General features: G+C 45.3%; 1 protein-coding gene across 4 annotated transcripts in view; it reads left to right on the top strand.

Moving 5' to 3' along the window:
* shank2b (SH3 and multiple ankyrin repeat domains 2b) overlaps positions 1-14,117 on the top strand; it is a 1,028,817-nt gene that overhangs the window by 481,211 nt on the left and 533,489 nt on the right. The gene's annotated exons all lie outside the window — the stretch shown is intronic.

Raw genomic sequence — 14,117 nt, forward strand, 5'->3', positions numbered from 1 at the left:
GTTTTAACTCTTCTAACTTTTCCTGGGTAACTATTCTGGTAAGTGAGTCGGACCATCTGAATCTCCGACTTCAATTCAGAGTTTCCACGGGTTCCAGATGCAAGGGAATTGCCCATCGTGAATCCAAACTTCCTGGGCAATTCTAGCATAGTCAGTGCTTGGGAACTCCTGAGGGGTCCCCCAGTGCATCTTGGGGCAGGGGTACCTCTGACGTACGAATATCCAGAGATCAGAAGTTCTGGGCCTGTATGTTTATTTGGATGAGGTGAAGGGGTGTGAAGTGGGGTAGAGCTTCTATTGTTGAAACTATGAATGGCAGCGTCAGATTGACACTTTTATAAGGTTGTAAGAGCAGCAGTTTTTTTTTTCAAAGCAATTTCTGAATGGGTGTTTTTTCATTGATATTTCAAGACTTGCTATTGTTATATGGCTCATTGGTTTTGTACATAGTGCGAACTGGGTGAGTGTGCATGGAAAGGGCAGGGGGTATGGATGGGGTATGGATTTGTGATGTGAGGGGGCGTGGGTAAGAGCCTTTAAATTTATCTTTCAAAAGGTTTGTGAATCTAGACTATGTTCACAGCCCCTCTTATGGACCACAAACCACGAGTCCTCGAGAAGCTGGCCGGACTCCACGAACCTTGTGGGGGAGAATGAGATGCCACAATGGAACTGGCCATGTCGGGAGTGCATTATCCCACACTGAAGAAAATGTTGGCACCAGGAATGGAGGCAGGAATCCCGGAGTGGGGTCCCACCCGTATTTTTAACAGCCTCCGGAGTTGGCCCAATTCTGCAAAAATTGAGGCCATGTTTTCATTATGAATGTTGCCAACACACTATTTATAAACTGAATGTAGCCTGAGGCATTACTGTAAATAAGATTATCCCAGCACTGGCACTGTTCAGATATTGCTCAATAATCCCACAATAATTGGCAAAGGACAAATTGCTCAACTTGGACGGGGCAGGATTACAGGCAGCTACTTATTTCATTTTTTGTTTTTATTGAAAGGGGTATGAGTAAATGGTTGAAGATTTAGAGACACTGGATGGAATTTTCCCTGTATTGCACGAAATGCGGTGGTGAGCGCGAAAAGGACGATTTTCCTGCTGGCCGCAATGGCCGGTTTTTGTGCCATATCCACCTGCTTCCTGGCGCGTTCCACCTCATTACTAACGGGTGCACGGGAGACATGGTGTGGCAGGTGGGCTCGGATTTGCCCGCCACACCGTGACCTCAGTGCTTCCGTTCTCTAGGTGCCTGCCATGTTTAAAGTGCACCAGAGCGCAGCCTACTTCGTGTCTACAGACCAGACGGCTGCCCCAGGCGACAGGTGGCCCTGAAAGCAAAGAAGAGGGCAGCCCCCAAATTTAATGACGCCTCTCCTGGGCGCCTGCTGGGTGCAGGGGAAGGTCACTGCAAACTCCTCTAATACGGCTCTGGGCGGAGACCAGCCACCAAGCTCAGCAATCCAGCATATGAGGTAGTGGTGAGTGCCAGTGACCTGCCACCCCTTCACCTTGAGGGTGGTGCTCCTCCCTTTGCCAAGCCTGGCGCCTCCATCACAATCTTCTTCTTCTCTGCTCCGTGTAAGCCATGAGGCATACAGCTAGATCGCCAGGCTTCATCATCCTGATGTTCACCTCTTGCAGTATCAAAGAGAGAGAGAGACACGTGGATTAGCATATGTCTCCTCAGGACCTCTCTTGGTTAAGTCTCCAGCTCCGACTGCATCTCAAGGCTCCATCACGCATGCCGGAGAGTGCTGGCCAACTCTTGGATGCTGTGCTCTCAGCTCAGGCATTCTCCTAACCTGTGCAGTTAGCTTGAACCATGAGGGCTACTGGTCCAAACCTGAATAAATACATTGTAAGGGGCTCCGAGCGCTTCCATCAGTGACTGTTCCAAGCCCAACTTTTGCAAGGGGATTCTACAACTATCCCAGTCACCCAATTGTTCTGCAGCCTCCTAAAATACACATTAATTTGCAGCCTGTACCCAAGGGGTGAAAACGTTCTGGTTGCTTGAGTGGGCAGACATGCTTCAGAGGCTCGGCTCCAAGCATGTCAGTCGAGGTGCTGGTGAACAGTCTCGGCTGTGGAAGAATGCTCGTTTTTAACAAGTGCATGGCCGCTTCCCTCACCCTCCCTGCCATCCCCCGCCCCCGCGGCATGTGCTTGTGTACTCCCATACTTCCATCAGCCCATGCTGCCTTGCCCCCTCCCTCAGCCTCACCCACACTGGAGCCCTTGCCCCAGCACCACACTGAAAGCCAGCCGGGAAAAAGCGACTTGCCCCCCACCCCCCCCGAATGCATGGCGCCTCTTCCGTGATGTCCTATTGGTGATCCTTGCGAGTGCTGTGCAAGTCTGTGTGCACTAACCTCTGAGTTGCCCTCGAAGTTCAGCTCGCCAGGTGTGCGCCTTTTAAAGGCCATTGTAAACCACGCCGTTCTGAAGTCAGTCCGACGTGAGAATTAAATTTGATGTTCGGGGGACGATTCCGGCGTGCGGGCACAATAATGGGATGCAAATTCATTAAAATTAAGCTCCCAACGTTAGATGGAGGGAAACACGGCCCTTCACTGACGGTGGGGGGGGGTGGGGGTGGGGGGGGGGGTGGGTGGACAATTGATTCCTGAATTTACGCCGCCAAGAAACGCAACTAGGGCCATCTCGCAGCATTTTCTGCTCACACCACCAAACACGCCCACTGCAAACGGGAGCGTTCAACTCCGGCGACTGGGTGGGATTTTCTGGTTCTGCCCACTGCGGGAATCGGCGCAGGTGGGAGGCAAAATTTGACGGACCACTTTGGTAGGGAAAAGAGAAAAGTAAATTTTTTTTTTCATTGGTGCAAAACTGGGATATTGGGAGGGGCCTGGCTGTCTTTGTCCATGACAGCAAGTTAACATGCAGGTACAGCAAGAAATTAGAAAAGCAAAACAGATTAGTTTGTAAAAGGAGATATGTCTGACTGCAGTAGGGTCTTGGTGGGACCACACCTGTGCACTTTTGGTCTCCCTATTCTAGAATGGGTGTACCTGTCTTGGAGGGAGTTCAACAAAGGTTCACTAGACTGATTCTTGGGATGAGGGGATTGTCCTGTGAAGAGAGATTGGGTGGTCTAGGCCGATGTTCCCTCTAAGAATGAGAGATAATCTCATTGAAACATATAAAATTCTTCACAGTGTTAATTTGATCTAATTGCATACGGGTAGTGGAAATTAACTGGGGATTCCCTTGTGCCCCTATAAAAAGGAACTGACTGAAGCTGTGGTTGTCTGGGTGAGGGGGTGTATGTTTGTAATGTATGTTTCCATAAATAAATGCTTATAGAAGTGTGTAACAATTGGCCCCAGTCCTTCCCTTCACCACCTGGCTTTCTGGATTATAACAAAGGGTCTTGACAAGGTGGATGCTGGGATGATGTTTCCCCTGGCTGGGAAGTCTAGAAGTAGGGGTCATGGCCTCAGAATAAGGGGTCAGCTGTTAGGATTGAGATGAGGAGAAATTTCATCACTCAAATGGGTTGAGAATCAGAGGATATGGGGAAGAAGTGTGAAAGTGCGGCTGAGGGAGAAGATCAGCCATGATCTAATTGAATGACAGAGCAGGTTTGAAGAGCGGAATACCCAACTGCTGCTCATATTACATATGTACAGTAATTACTCTGGTAATGAATTCAAATCTACACTTGTGTATTTACATTCTGGTATTGGAAACAGCAGTACACCACCAAATCAAGTGCTACCTTTATAGTCTAGTGTACTGTGATTAGCTTCAGCATCATTCTGACTTGTGATAGATGTAAAATCAGATCAGAGGCAAATGCTTGTACAGTCAGTGGAGCGAATACCTTGATCACAGTTAGCACAGCAAACATAGATAAAAGTGGCACATTGGGATAATTCCATAACCCAGTCACGCCAGGGAAGACACCATCAGAAGTCACAGGCACTTCTTTCCACTTCTAGAATGGAATGGCATAGAATTATACCAAACAGAAACAGGCAATTTGATCCAAGAGGCCTTTGCTGGCATTTATGTTCCATACAAGCCTCCTGGCACATTTTCATTTAACCTTATCAATATATCCTTCTATTACTTTCCCCCTCATGTACTTATCCAGCTTCTTCTTAAATGAACCCATGCTATTTGCCTCAACCATTCCGTGTGCTAGTGAGTTCCACATTCCCACACTCTGGCATCGCCAGGAGAAAGGCTGATGTTAGCGACACAGTGGAAAAGAAAACTTAGAGAAAAAAATCTTCCAGGTTGCCAAGTTGCCTGTTCCCTGCCTGTCAATAAAAGTGAAAACTCCCCACCCCCTTATTCACTCCCTCAGGGGAGGTGATAGTGCAGTGGTATTGTCGCTGGGCTAATAACCCAGAGACCCAGAGTAACACTATGGGGACCCGGGCTCGAATGCCGCCACGGCAGATGGTGGAATTTGAATCCAATAAAAATCTGGAATTAAAAGTCTAATGTCGACCATGGGACCAATATTGATTGTTGCAAAAACCCATCTCGTTCACTAATGCCCTTTAGGGAAGGAAATCTGTTGTTCTTACCTGCCCCGGCCTACATGTGACTCCAGACCCACTTAAATACCCTCTAGCAAGCCACTCAGTTGTAACAAACTGCTACAAAGTCACAAAAAAGGAATGAAACTGGACGGACCACCCAGCATCGACCTAGGCACCAGAGATGACAACTGAAGTCCTCCTGGAGGATAGGGGCTAGTGCCAAAATTGGGAGAGCTGTCTCACAACTAGTCAAGTAACAGCCTGACATAGTCATACTCATGGAAACATACATTACAGATAATGTTCCAGATGCCGCCATCATCATCCCTGGGTATGTCCTGTCCCACCAGCAGGATAGGCCCAGCAGAGGTGGTGGCGCAGTTGTATACAGCCAGGAGGAAGTTACCCTGGGACAACATCGACTCTGGACCCCATGAAGTCTTATAGCATCAGGTCAAACATGGGCCCTCCCTCAGCTGATGAATCCGTGCTCCTCCATGTTGAAACCACTTGGAGGAAGCACTGAGGGTGGCAAGGGCACAGAATGTACTCTGGATGGGGGACTTCAATGTCCATCACTGAGTGGCTTAGTAGCACCACTATTGACCGAGCTGGCCAAGTCCTAAACGACAGTGCTGTTAGACTAGGTCTGCGGCAGATGGTGAGGATCTCATCCTCACCAACCTGCCTGCCACAGATGTATCTGCCCATGACAGTATTGGTAGGAGAGACTACTGCACAGTCGTTGTGGAGATGAAGTCCCGCTTCCATATTGAGGATATCCTCCACGTTGTGTGGCACTACCACCGTGCTAAATGGAATAGATTTCAGACCAATCTAACAACTCAAGACTGAGCATCCATGAGGCGCTGTGGGCCATCAGCAGCATCAGAATTGTAGTGGAACACAATCTGTAACCTCATGGCCCAGCATATCCCCAGTTCTACCATTACCATCAAGCCAGGGGATCAACCCTGGTTCAATGAAGAGTGCAGGAGGGCATGCCAGGAGCAACACCAAGCATACCTAAAAATGAGGCATCATATAACACAGGACTACTTGCATGCCAAACAGCATAAGGAGCAAGTGATAGACAGGGCTGAGTGATCCCACAGCAACGGATCAGATCTAAGCTCTGCAGTCCTGCCACATCCAGTCGTGAATGGTGGACAAATAAACAACTCACTGGAGGAGGAGGCTCCACAAATATCCCTATCCTCAATGATGGAGGAGCCTAGCACATCAGTGCAAAAGATAAGGCTGAAGTATTTGCTACAATCTTCAGCCAGAAGTGCCGAGTGGATGATCCATCTTGGCCTCCTCCAGAGGTCCCCAGCATCACAGACACCAGTCTTCAGCCAATTCGGTTCACTCCATGTGATATCAAGAAATGGCTGAAGGCACTGGATACTGCAAAGGCTATGGGCCTTGACAATATTCCGGCAATAGTACTGAAGACATGTGCTCCAGGACTTGCCGCGCCCCTAGCCAAGCTGTTCCAGTACAGCTACAATACTGGCATCTACCTGGCTATGTGGAAAACTGCCTAGATATGCAATTGCAATTGCCATGTACACAAAAAGTAGGACAGATCCAACCCGGCCAATTACTGCCCCATCAGTCTACTCTCCATCAACAGTGCTCTCAAGCAACATTTGCTTAGCAATAACCTGCTCACTGACGCCCAGTTTGGGTTCTGCCAGGGCCACTCAGCTCCTGATCTCATTACAGCCTTGGTTCAAACATGGACAAAAGAGCTGAACCCCCGGGGTGAGGTGAGAGTGACTGCCCTTGACATCAAGGTAGCATTTGACCGAGTGTGGCATCAAGGAGCCCTAGCAAAACTGGAGTTAATGGGAATCAGGGAAAACTCTCCGCTGGTTGGAGTCATACCTAGCACGAAGGAAGATGGTTGTGGTTGTTGGAGGTCAGTCATCTCAGCTCCAGGATATCACTGCAGGAGTTCCTCAGGGTGATGTCCTTGGCCCAGCCATCTTCAGCTGCTTCATCAATGACCTTCCTTCCATCATAAGGTCAGAAGTGGGGATGTTCGCTGACGATTGCACAATGTTCAGCACCATTCGCGACTCCTCAGATACTGAAGCAATCCATTTCCAAATGCAGCAAGACCTAGACAACATCCAGGCTTGGGCTGACAAGTGATAAGTAACATTCGCACCAACAAGTGCCAAGCAATGACCATCTCCAACAGGAGAGAATCTAACCATTGCCCCTTGACAGTCAATGGCATTACCATCGTTGAATCCCCCACTATCAACATCCTGGGGAGTTACCATTGACCAGAAACTGAACTGGACTAGCCATATAAAAACTGTGGCTACAAGAGCAGGTCAGAGGCTAGGAATCATGCAACAAGTAACCCACCTCCTGACTCCCCAAAGCCTGTCCACCATCTGCAAGGCACAAGTCAGGAGTGTGAGGGAGTACTCCCCACTTGCCTGGATGAGTGCAGCTCCCACAACACTCAAGAAGCTTGACAGCACCCAGGACAAAGCAGCCCGCTTGATTGGCACCACATCCACAAACATTCACTCCTTCCACCACTGACACACAGTAGCAGCAGTGTATACCATCTACAAGATACACTGCAGGAATTCACCAAGGTCCTTCGACAGCATCTTCCAAACCCACGACCACTACCACCTAGAAGGACAAGGGCAGCAAATAGATGGAGACATGACCACCTGGAAGTTTTCCTCCAAGTCACTCACCTTCCTGATTTGGAAATATATCACCGTTTCTTCACTGTCGCTGGGTGAGAATCCTGGAACTCCCTTCCTAACAGCACTATGGGTGTGCCTACACCACAGGGACTGCAGCAGTTCAAGAAGACAGCTCACCACCATCTTCTCAAGGGCAATTGGGGATGGGCAATAAATGCTAGCCTAGCCAGCAAAGCCCACATCTCGTGGATGAATAAAAAGAAACACCAGCTGTGTGTGATTTTCTGAGATAACAATCTGCTACCTATGACTGAATGAATATTGGATCATGGGATGTCCCTTATGCAGCGTAAACAGAATAATGGACCTGATTGTCCCAATCAGTATTCCTTGATAAATAGCCTCACTGTTGTCTGCACTGTTACATATTTTGTGGAAGTGGCAAACTTGACTCAGCTAGCCTTGGGATCCTAATTTTTTAAATCCTACTAAACATTTGAGTTTTGTTTTATGATCATTTATTTTTAATTTTAAAATTGATTCGGTTTAGAATGGAACAACTTTAGGAGCAATATTTGACACTTTGCCTTAACTGAGTTGCTGCAGTTGAATACGTATTTTACATTTCAACACACTTAAGCTAGAGATAATTGTTGGAGTGCAATTCATGTATATCAAAGCAGTAAGAAGTTTCAGTGCCAACCAAAACTCCAATGAGGCCATTATCAACAAATATAGGGAGGTTCAGTGCTCCCTAGGGTAAAGCATCTGTACCTGGCCCAACTATTGTTCCGGAGGAGGCTGTTTTCTAGGTTGCCATCTTTCAAGCTGTCAAATGAGCAGCCTATTTACCATTATTAAACTTTACTTGTTACATATTCATCTTTCTGGCCTAGAAATTATGTTGTGTAATAATATCATGCAAATACTCAGCTCATTCCATGTAGGGCTGCCAACTCTGGTCGGAGGCATTACTTGAAGGTTTGAACACATGACATTCTGACCAGATGATATCTGATCATGTGATGCCTGGTCATATGACATTCAGTTACATGACATGTGTTCCCACGACTTCCACAAATGCTATCGTATTTACCCCATAAAGGTTGAGTCCCACATCATTGAATATTTTTGCATGTAGCTTTGTGTCAGCAGTTATTGTGCGAGAAGTTCCAAGAACCAGGTTAAAGTCCATGCGCAGGTGAAGAGGCAAAATCATGGAACACCCCATTTCAGAGTCCTCCTGAATGCTGAGAATCCCAAAGTGATGAGACCGCCCCACCTTTGATGCTGACATCCTGTGATTCCTGATTCTGCAGCCTTTTCCACACAGTTACAGATCTCTGTGGGTGATGTGACGGAGCTGGAGACTGTTTCAACAGGGGACGGTAACACAGTGGTAATGTAACAGGGCCAGTAACTGAACTAATGTTCCTGAACCATAAGTTCAAATCCCACCATAGCAGCTCATTAAATTTAATGAATTAATAAATCTTAAATAAAATGCTGGTCTCACTAATGATTGTCATAAAAAGCCATCTGGTTCACTAGTGTCTTGTGAAGGGGAAATCTGCCAACCCCATCTGGCCTGGCCAATAACACAAGTCTGGACCCGCTGAGAAGTGGTTGATTCTTAACAGCCCTCTGAAATGGCTTAACAAGCCTCTCAGTTGTGTTCAAAATAATATAAATAGGTGGTGGCAGGATGCTCTATAGCAGGAAATTTAAACCTCTGGACCTCCAAGGTGCCTGGAGGCCACGAAGCTCTACTCAAGGACTTAAGCATGTAATCTCAGCTAAAACATCAGTCTAATAGAGTATTGTATTGTTAGGAGTCATTACGGCCTAGAAAGAGGCCACTTGGCCCATTGAATCCATGCCAGAAGTGTCTGTTTTATGTTAATCCAAAGCTGGTGTGTCCTCTTTAGATTAAAATATCCTATGATGCTAAACATTTATCCCCTAAAACACCTTAACTAGTCATTGATCTTATTTGTTTTGTGGAATCTTGCTTTGCACAATTTGCATTTGCTTACATAGAAAAATCACATTTTAAAAAGCATTTCCCTGGCTGTGAAGTGCTTAGGAATATGCTGAGAATGTGCGTGAGAATTGGTTATTCACTTCTTGAAATGGAAGTTTGTTACTCAGTTTTTGCTGGACCCATACCCAGAATGGGGTCAGCACCAGAAGGCATGTAATAAGTACAACAAGTTGTCTTTATGCAGCATCTATAACAAAGGCAAAAACACCCCATGGTGCGTCACAGGTGCATAATAAGGCACAAATTGACCTTGAGTCAAAGCTGGAGATATTGTAGGACAAGTGACTAAAAGCTGGACTTAAGTTGTAACTTTGAAGGAGGATCCCGAAGGTGCAGAGTCAGAGGTGTTTATGAAGGGAATTCCAGAGTTTGGGGAATGGATGGCTGAAGGCATGACCACCAATAATGGGATGATGAAAGTGGGGTGTATGAAGGAAGCCAGAGTTCGGAGAATCAGCAGAGTGCCAACCTGACAACAGCTTCCCCAGACAAGATGGGCTAGAGTTCCTGGAGCTTGTGATGGCTGTGGTCTCTTGCATCTAACTACACCCGCTAATTGTACCAGTTTGTTCTGAAACTTTGCTTCATCCTTTTGGCATAAAATGATATTTTTCATCACTCTCCCAGCCTACCTTTTAAGCTCTTTAAATCTTTTGATGTGAGACAAAGGCAGAGTAAGGGGCAGGGATGCATTTCTAGATATCACCGTAGTCCAGGAGGGTACTTAATTGGGAGTGCAGTGGAGAGTGTAGGTGAGGGCTGGGGATGCGCTGTCGCTAAATATTGTCAATTGCCACTTGGATCTAGGAGCACTATAAGCCAGATTCCAGCGAAACCTCCTTAAACGATAGTTCTTACCCTTGTGAAGGAGCTGGATTAGGAACTGGATTAGCTTGCTGATGCCCATGCCTTGCCAGGATGTGAAAATGCTCCAAAGAAATGTCTGGAAATGCTTTGCTGCTGCTGGAAGGAACTGCTACCCCCAAGTTTAATCTTCAATAAAGCGAAGGCCTCCCTCCAGATTAAAGCATTAGTATGACGATGACTGTCACCTCTCATTTTCTTGTCTCTTACCGAGTTTTCAGAAGGATAGGTTCAACAACAAGACTGATGGTAGTCTTCAGTCAAACCAACCTTGCCATGTATTCTGTGGTAAAACCATATATTAAGACATGATTCTCCACCCCTCAGTCATGCTGCCCAGTTTAAAGTTTGGGATAGTCATCCTTCCTTGATTTTAGGTAGTTGCCAGTGATTCAAGTTAATTCGGCTTCCTTTCAAAATTTGGAGAATGGGAAATAGTTAAGGTGATGTACTCATGTATTGTCTAACCCAAGATTGAGGGAGCTGGATATCTACCTTGGTCAAAGATACAGGTACCCTGCAGAGTAATTTCTTCCACACAGGATCAAATGCTTGAGTTTGCGATTCACCCAAATGCCTGAGGAACTATCTTGGACTGTGCAGAGTTCGGGACATACACTTTGTTTTGCAGTAGTTAACTTTATGAGTTGAGAGCTAGCCAAAGTCAAAGAATGTTTGGTGGTGATGTGTTGGGAGGCAACGTTGTTGAATATTATCTTACCAACATACAATGATACGTTGTGTCCATCTTCTCCAGCATTTATTTTACTTGTTCTATTGCCAAAAAAATGGAGAAGGTGAGGCAGCTGCCATAACTTGTACTTATTATATCTTACCGGATAGTGATTTTGTACATTCATAATAGTTGACCGTTAACCTCAATCAGCAAAAAAAAATGTAAATAATGCCAGTGAACTGTTGGCAAATTATATTTTAGATAATTAAGATCTGCAATTCCAATAAATTTTCATCACTGAAATCAATCAAACTGAACTTTGATGTAATTGAGACAAAAGAATAGTTGATTTACTTTCCTATTTAAATCTTTGGTGAGCAGCCGTAAAGTAACCTGCGATTAATTAGGACCAGCTTCGTTTGTCAACGTAAGATAGATTTCAAGTTCCAAATACCATTGTATCTAATTCTGCCAACAAAATTATGCTCTATTTTTGAGTATCAGTGGCTTAGTGCTGTGTTAAGTAGAGAAATATTGGGGGAAGTTTTTACCTTTCCCACACAAACATCTGGTAGAACTAATCACCCAGCCTTTATAGAGCCTCGTCTTGATTCTCATCCTTTTGAAATTAATGGAACACATATTTGGTGAGTTCTACCAGGCTTGGCTGATCTGCAATATCCGATTAACCCTCCCATCCCAAGCTAGGCAAAGTGACAACTACCTCCACTATCCCCAAGTGACAATACCAACCCCATTTTGAGTCTGTTAGCACCAACGATAGGAGTCAAAATTTGCCCGAATAAGTGAGGCGAGATACTAAGGGAAATCTCATTGCACAGAGGGCTGCTGGAACATGGAATGCTTTGCCTCAGGGAGGGGTTGAGGCAGTTATGGTTTGGGGAAAAAAAGAGAATTGGATAAATATTTGAAACTGACAAAGTTACATGGCTATAGGGAGACAGCAGGGCACTGAGGTTAGCTATGGATTGTTGTAGCAAATAGTCAGTGCTAACAAAATGGGCCAAATGGCCTCCTTCTGTGTTGTAAACTATATTATTGTGTTGTTGGGTTGGAGTAGTTTCAATAACTCCCAAAGACTGCTAGCTGCAAACACTCTAACTTCATTGTAATATATTTACAGTTATGAGAACACTCCCTTACACTAGCTTCTTGCCATGCTGCTTTCTCCTAGACTCTCCAATCACCTGAGTAGGTGTCACTTCCTTCTATAACATCACAGACTATTATAGTTCACCCTTTATGGGACTTAGTCTAACATACTGCATTATACTATATCTCCCCCCACATCTCTGTTCAGACTTCACCGTTCTTTGGCGTTCCTGGAAACCTAATGCTTCTGTCTGCTAGTCATTCTGAACATTTCAGTGTTTTGAAGTCTCGTAGGAAATGTAACCTATTTTGCTCTCCTAGGTAAATGGTATTTCTTTCTCTCTTCATGTTCTCTTCTTGTTCTCTCTTCTCTCCTTCCTCCGTTTTTTTTGATTCTCGCCTACTCTTACACTGATAAGCGTTGTGGTGCCTTCACAAGTCTAGCGTGTCTCTTCTCCCCATGTTTGTAGACCTTGTAGGAAGGCCTTCTCATTCTGCTGTTGGCCCTCTGGATGCCTTTGAACAGAATTCGAACCTGTAGATGGTTCAGGATCACCTGCTTCAATGTCTTCTTTCATTTCTGATAATTGTAATCTCTGGTCTCTGATTTTTCACCCTGTTGCTCAATTGCAATCAAGGCTCTTCTGTTTCTTCTTACTCTACCCTGTTCAGCCTGGACAATGTATGACCTCAGGGGTGGTGATTTCTCCACTATTTCTCCAAATCTCAATCGATCTCTGATCCAAACCTGCTCTCCCTGCCGAAGATCTGATAATCTTCTTGCTCTGTGACGACTATCATATTATTTCATATGTTTTCTTTGGCACGTTTCCTTTCTTTCTCATACTTTCTCTAAGTCTGTGTCTTTACCCTGTGGCATCAATCCATGTGGAAGGGTGGGAATCTGTGTCTGCAACCTTCTTCTTGTGAGTAATTCTCTTGGAGACAATCCGCAGTGCAGGGGTGACTCAAGAGTGTTAGTAAATTCTCATTCTTTTTCAGTAATGACTTTTACAGTTCTGACACCTCTCTCAGCTTCTCCATTAGCCTGAGGAAACCGCAGTGAACTTGTTGGGTGAAGAAATCCAAATGATTCTGTAAATTCTTGAAGCTCTATGTTCTCGAATTCACAGGATCACAGAATTTATACAGTGCAGAAGGAGGCCATTTGGCCCTTTGAGTCTGCACTGGCCCTCTGAAAGAGCATTCCGCCTAATCCTACTCCTCTGCCTTATCCCCATAACCTTGCACATTATTTCTCTTCAGGTAGCAATCCAATTCCTTTTCAAATACCTGAATCAAACCTGCCTCCATCACCCATTCAGAAAGTTTGTTCCAAACTCCAACCATCCTCTGGGTGAATAAGATTTTTCCTCACATCACATTTACTCCTTTTTCCAATTATTTTGAACCTGTGCCCTCCAGTTCTTGATGCTCTCTTGAGTGGGAACAGTTTCTCACTATTTACCTTGTCCATACCCCCTCAGGATCTTGAACATCTCTATAAAGTCTCCTATCAGCCTCCTTTTCTCCAAGAAAGAGTCCCAACCTCTCCAATCTACCGTCATATCTGCAGTCCTTTATCCTGGAATCATTCTTGTGAATCTCCTCTGTACTCTCTCAATGCCTTCACATCCTTCCTCAAGATGGGGCCCAGAACTGGACGCAGTACTCCAAATGAGGCCTAACTAGTGTCTCATACAAGCTCAACATGACCTCCTTGCTCATGTATTCAATGCTCCTATTAATAAAGCCTAATATACCTTAAGCTTTATTAACTCCCAACATGCCTGCCATCCTCAATGACGTATGTGCATATACACTGAGATCCCTCTGTTTTTCACCTCCTTTAGAGTCTCTCCCTTTATTTTATACTGTCTCACTATATTCTTCCAGCCAAAATGGATCACCACACACTTCTCTGCATTGAACATCATCTGCCACTTGTCTGCCTAATCCACCGACATAACTACATTTTTTTGAAGCTCAAGACTATCCCCATTACAGTTGACCACGTTTCCAATCTTTGTATCATCTGTAAATTTTGAAATCATACCCTGCACACCACAGTCTAAATCATTAATATATATCAGGAGAGGGAGGTGATGGCATAGTGGTATTTTTGCTGGACGAGTAGTCCAGAGACCCAGGGCAGATGGTGGAATTTAAATTCAATAACCTGGAATTAAAAGTCTAATGATGAC

This window comes from Cetorhinus maximus, chromosome 9, assembly GCF_964194155.1.
Source record: "Cetorhinus maximus chromosome 9, sCetMax3.hap1.1, whole genome shotgun sequence".
Classification (NCBI taxonomy): domain Eukaryota; kingdom Metazoa; phylum Chordata; class Chondrichthyes; order Lamniformes; family Cetorhinidae; genus Cetorhinus; species Cetorhinus maximus.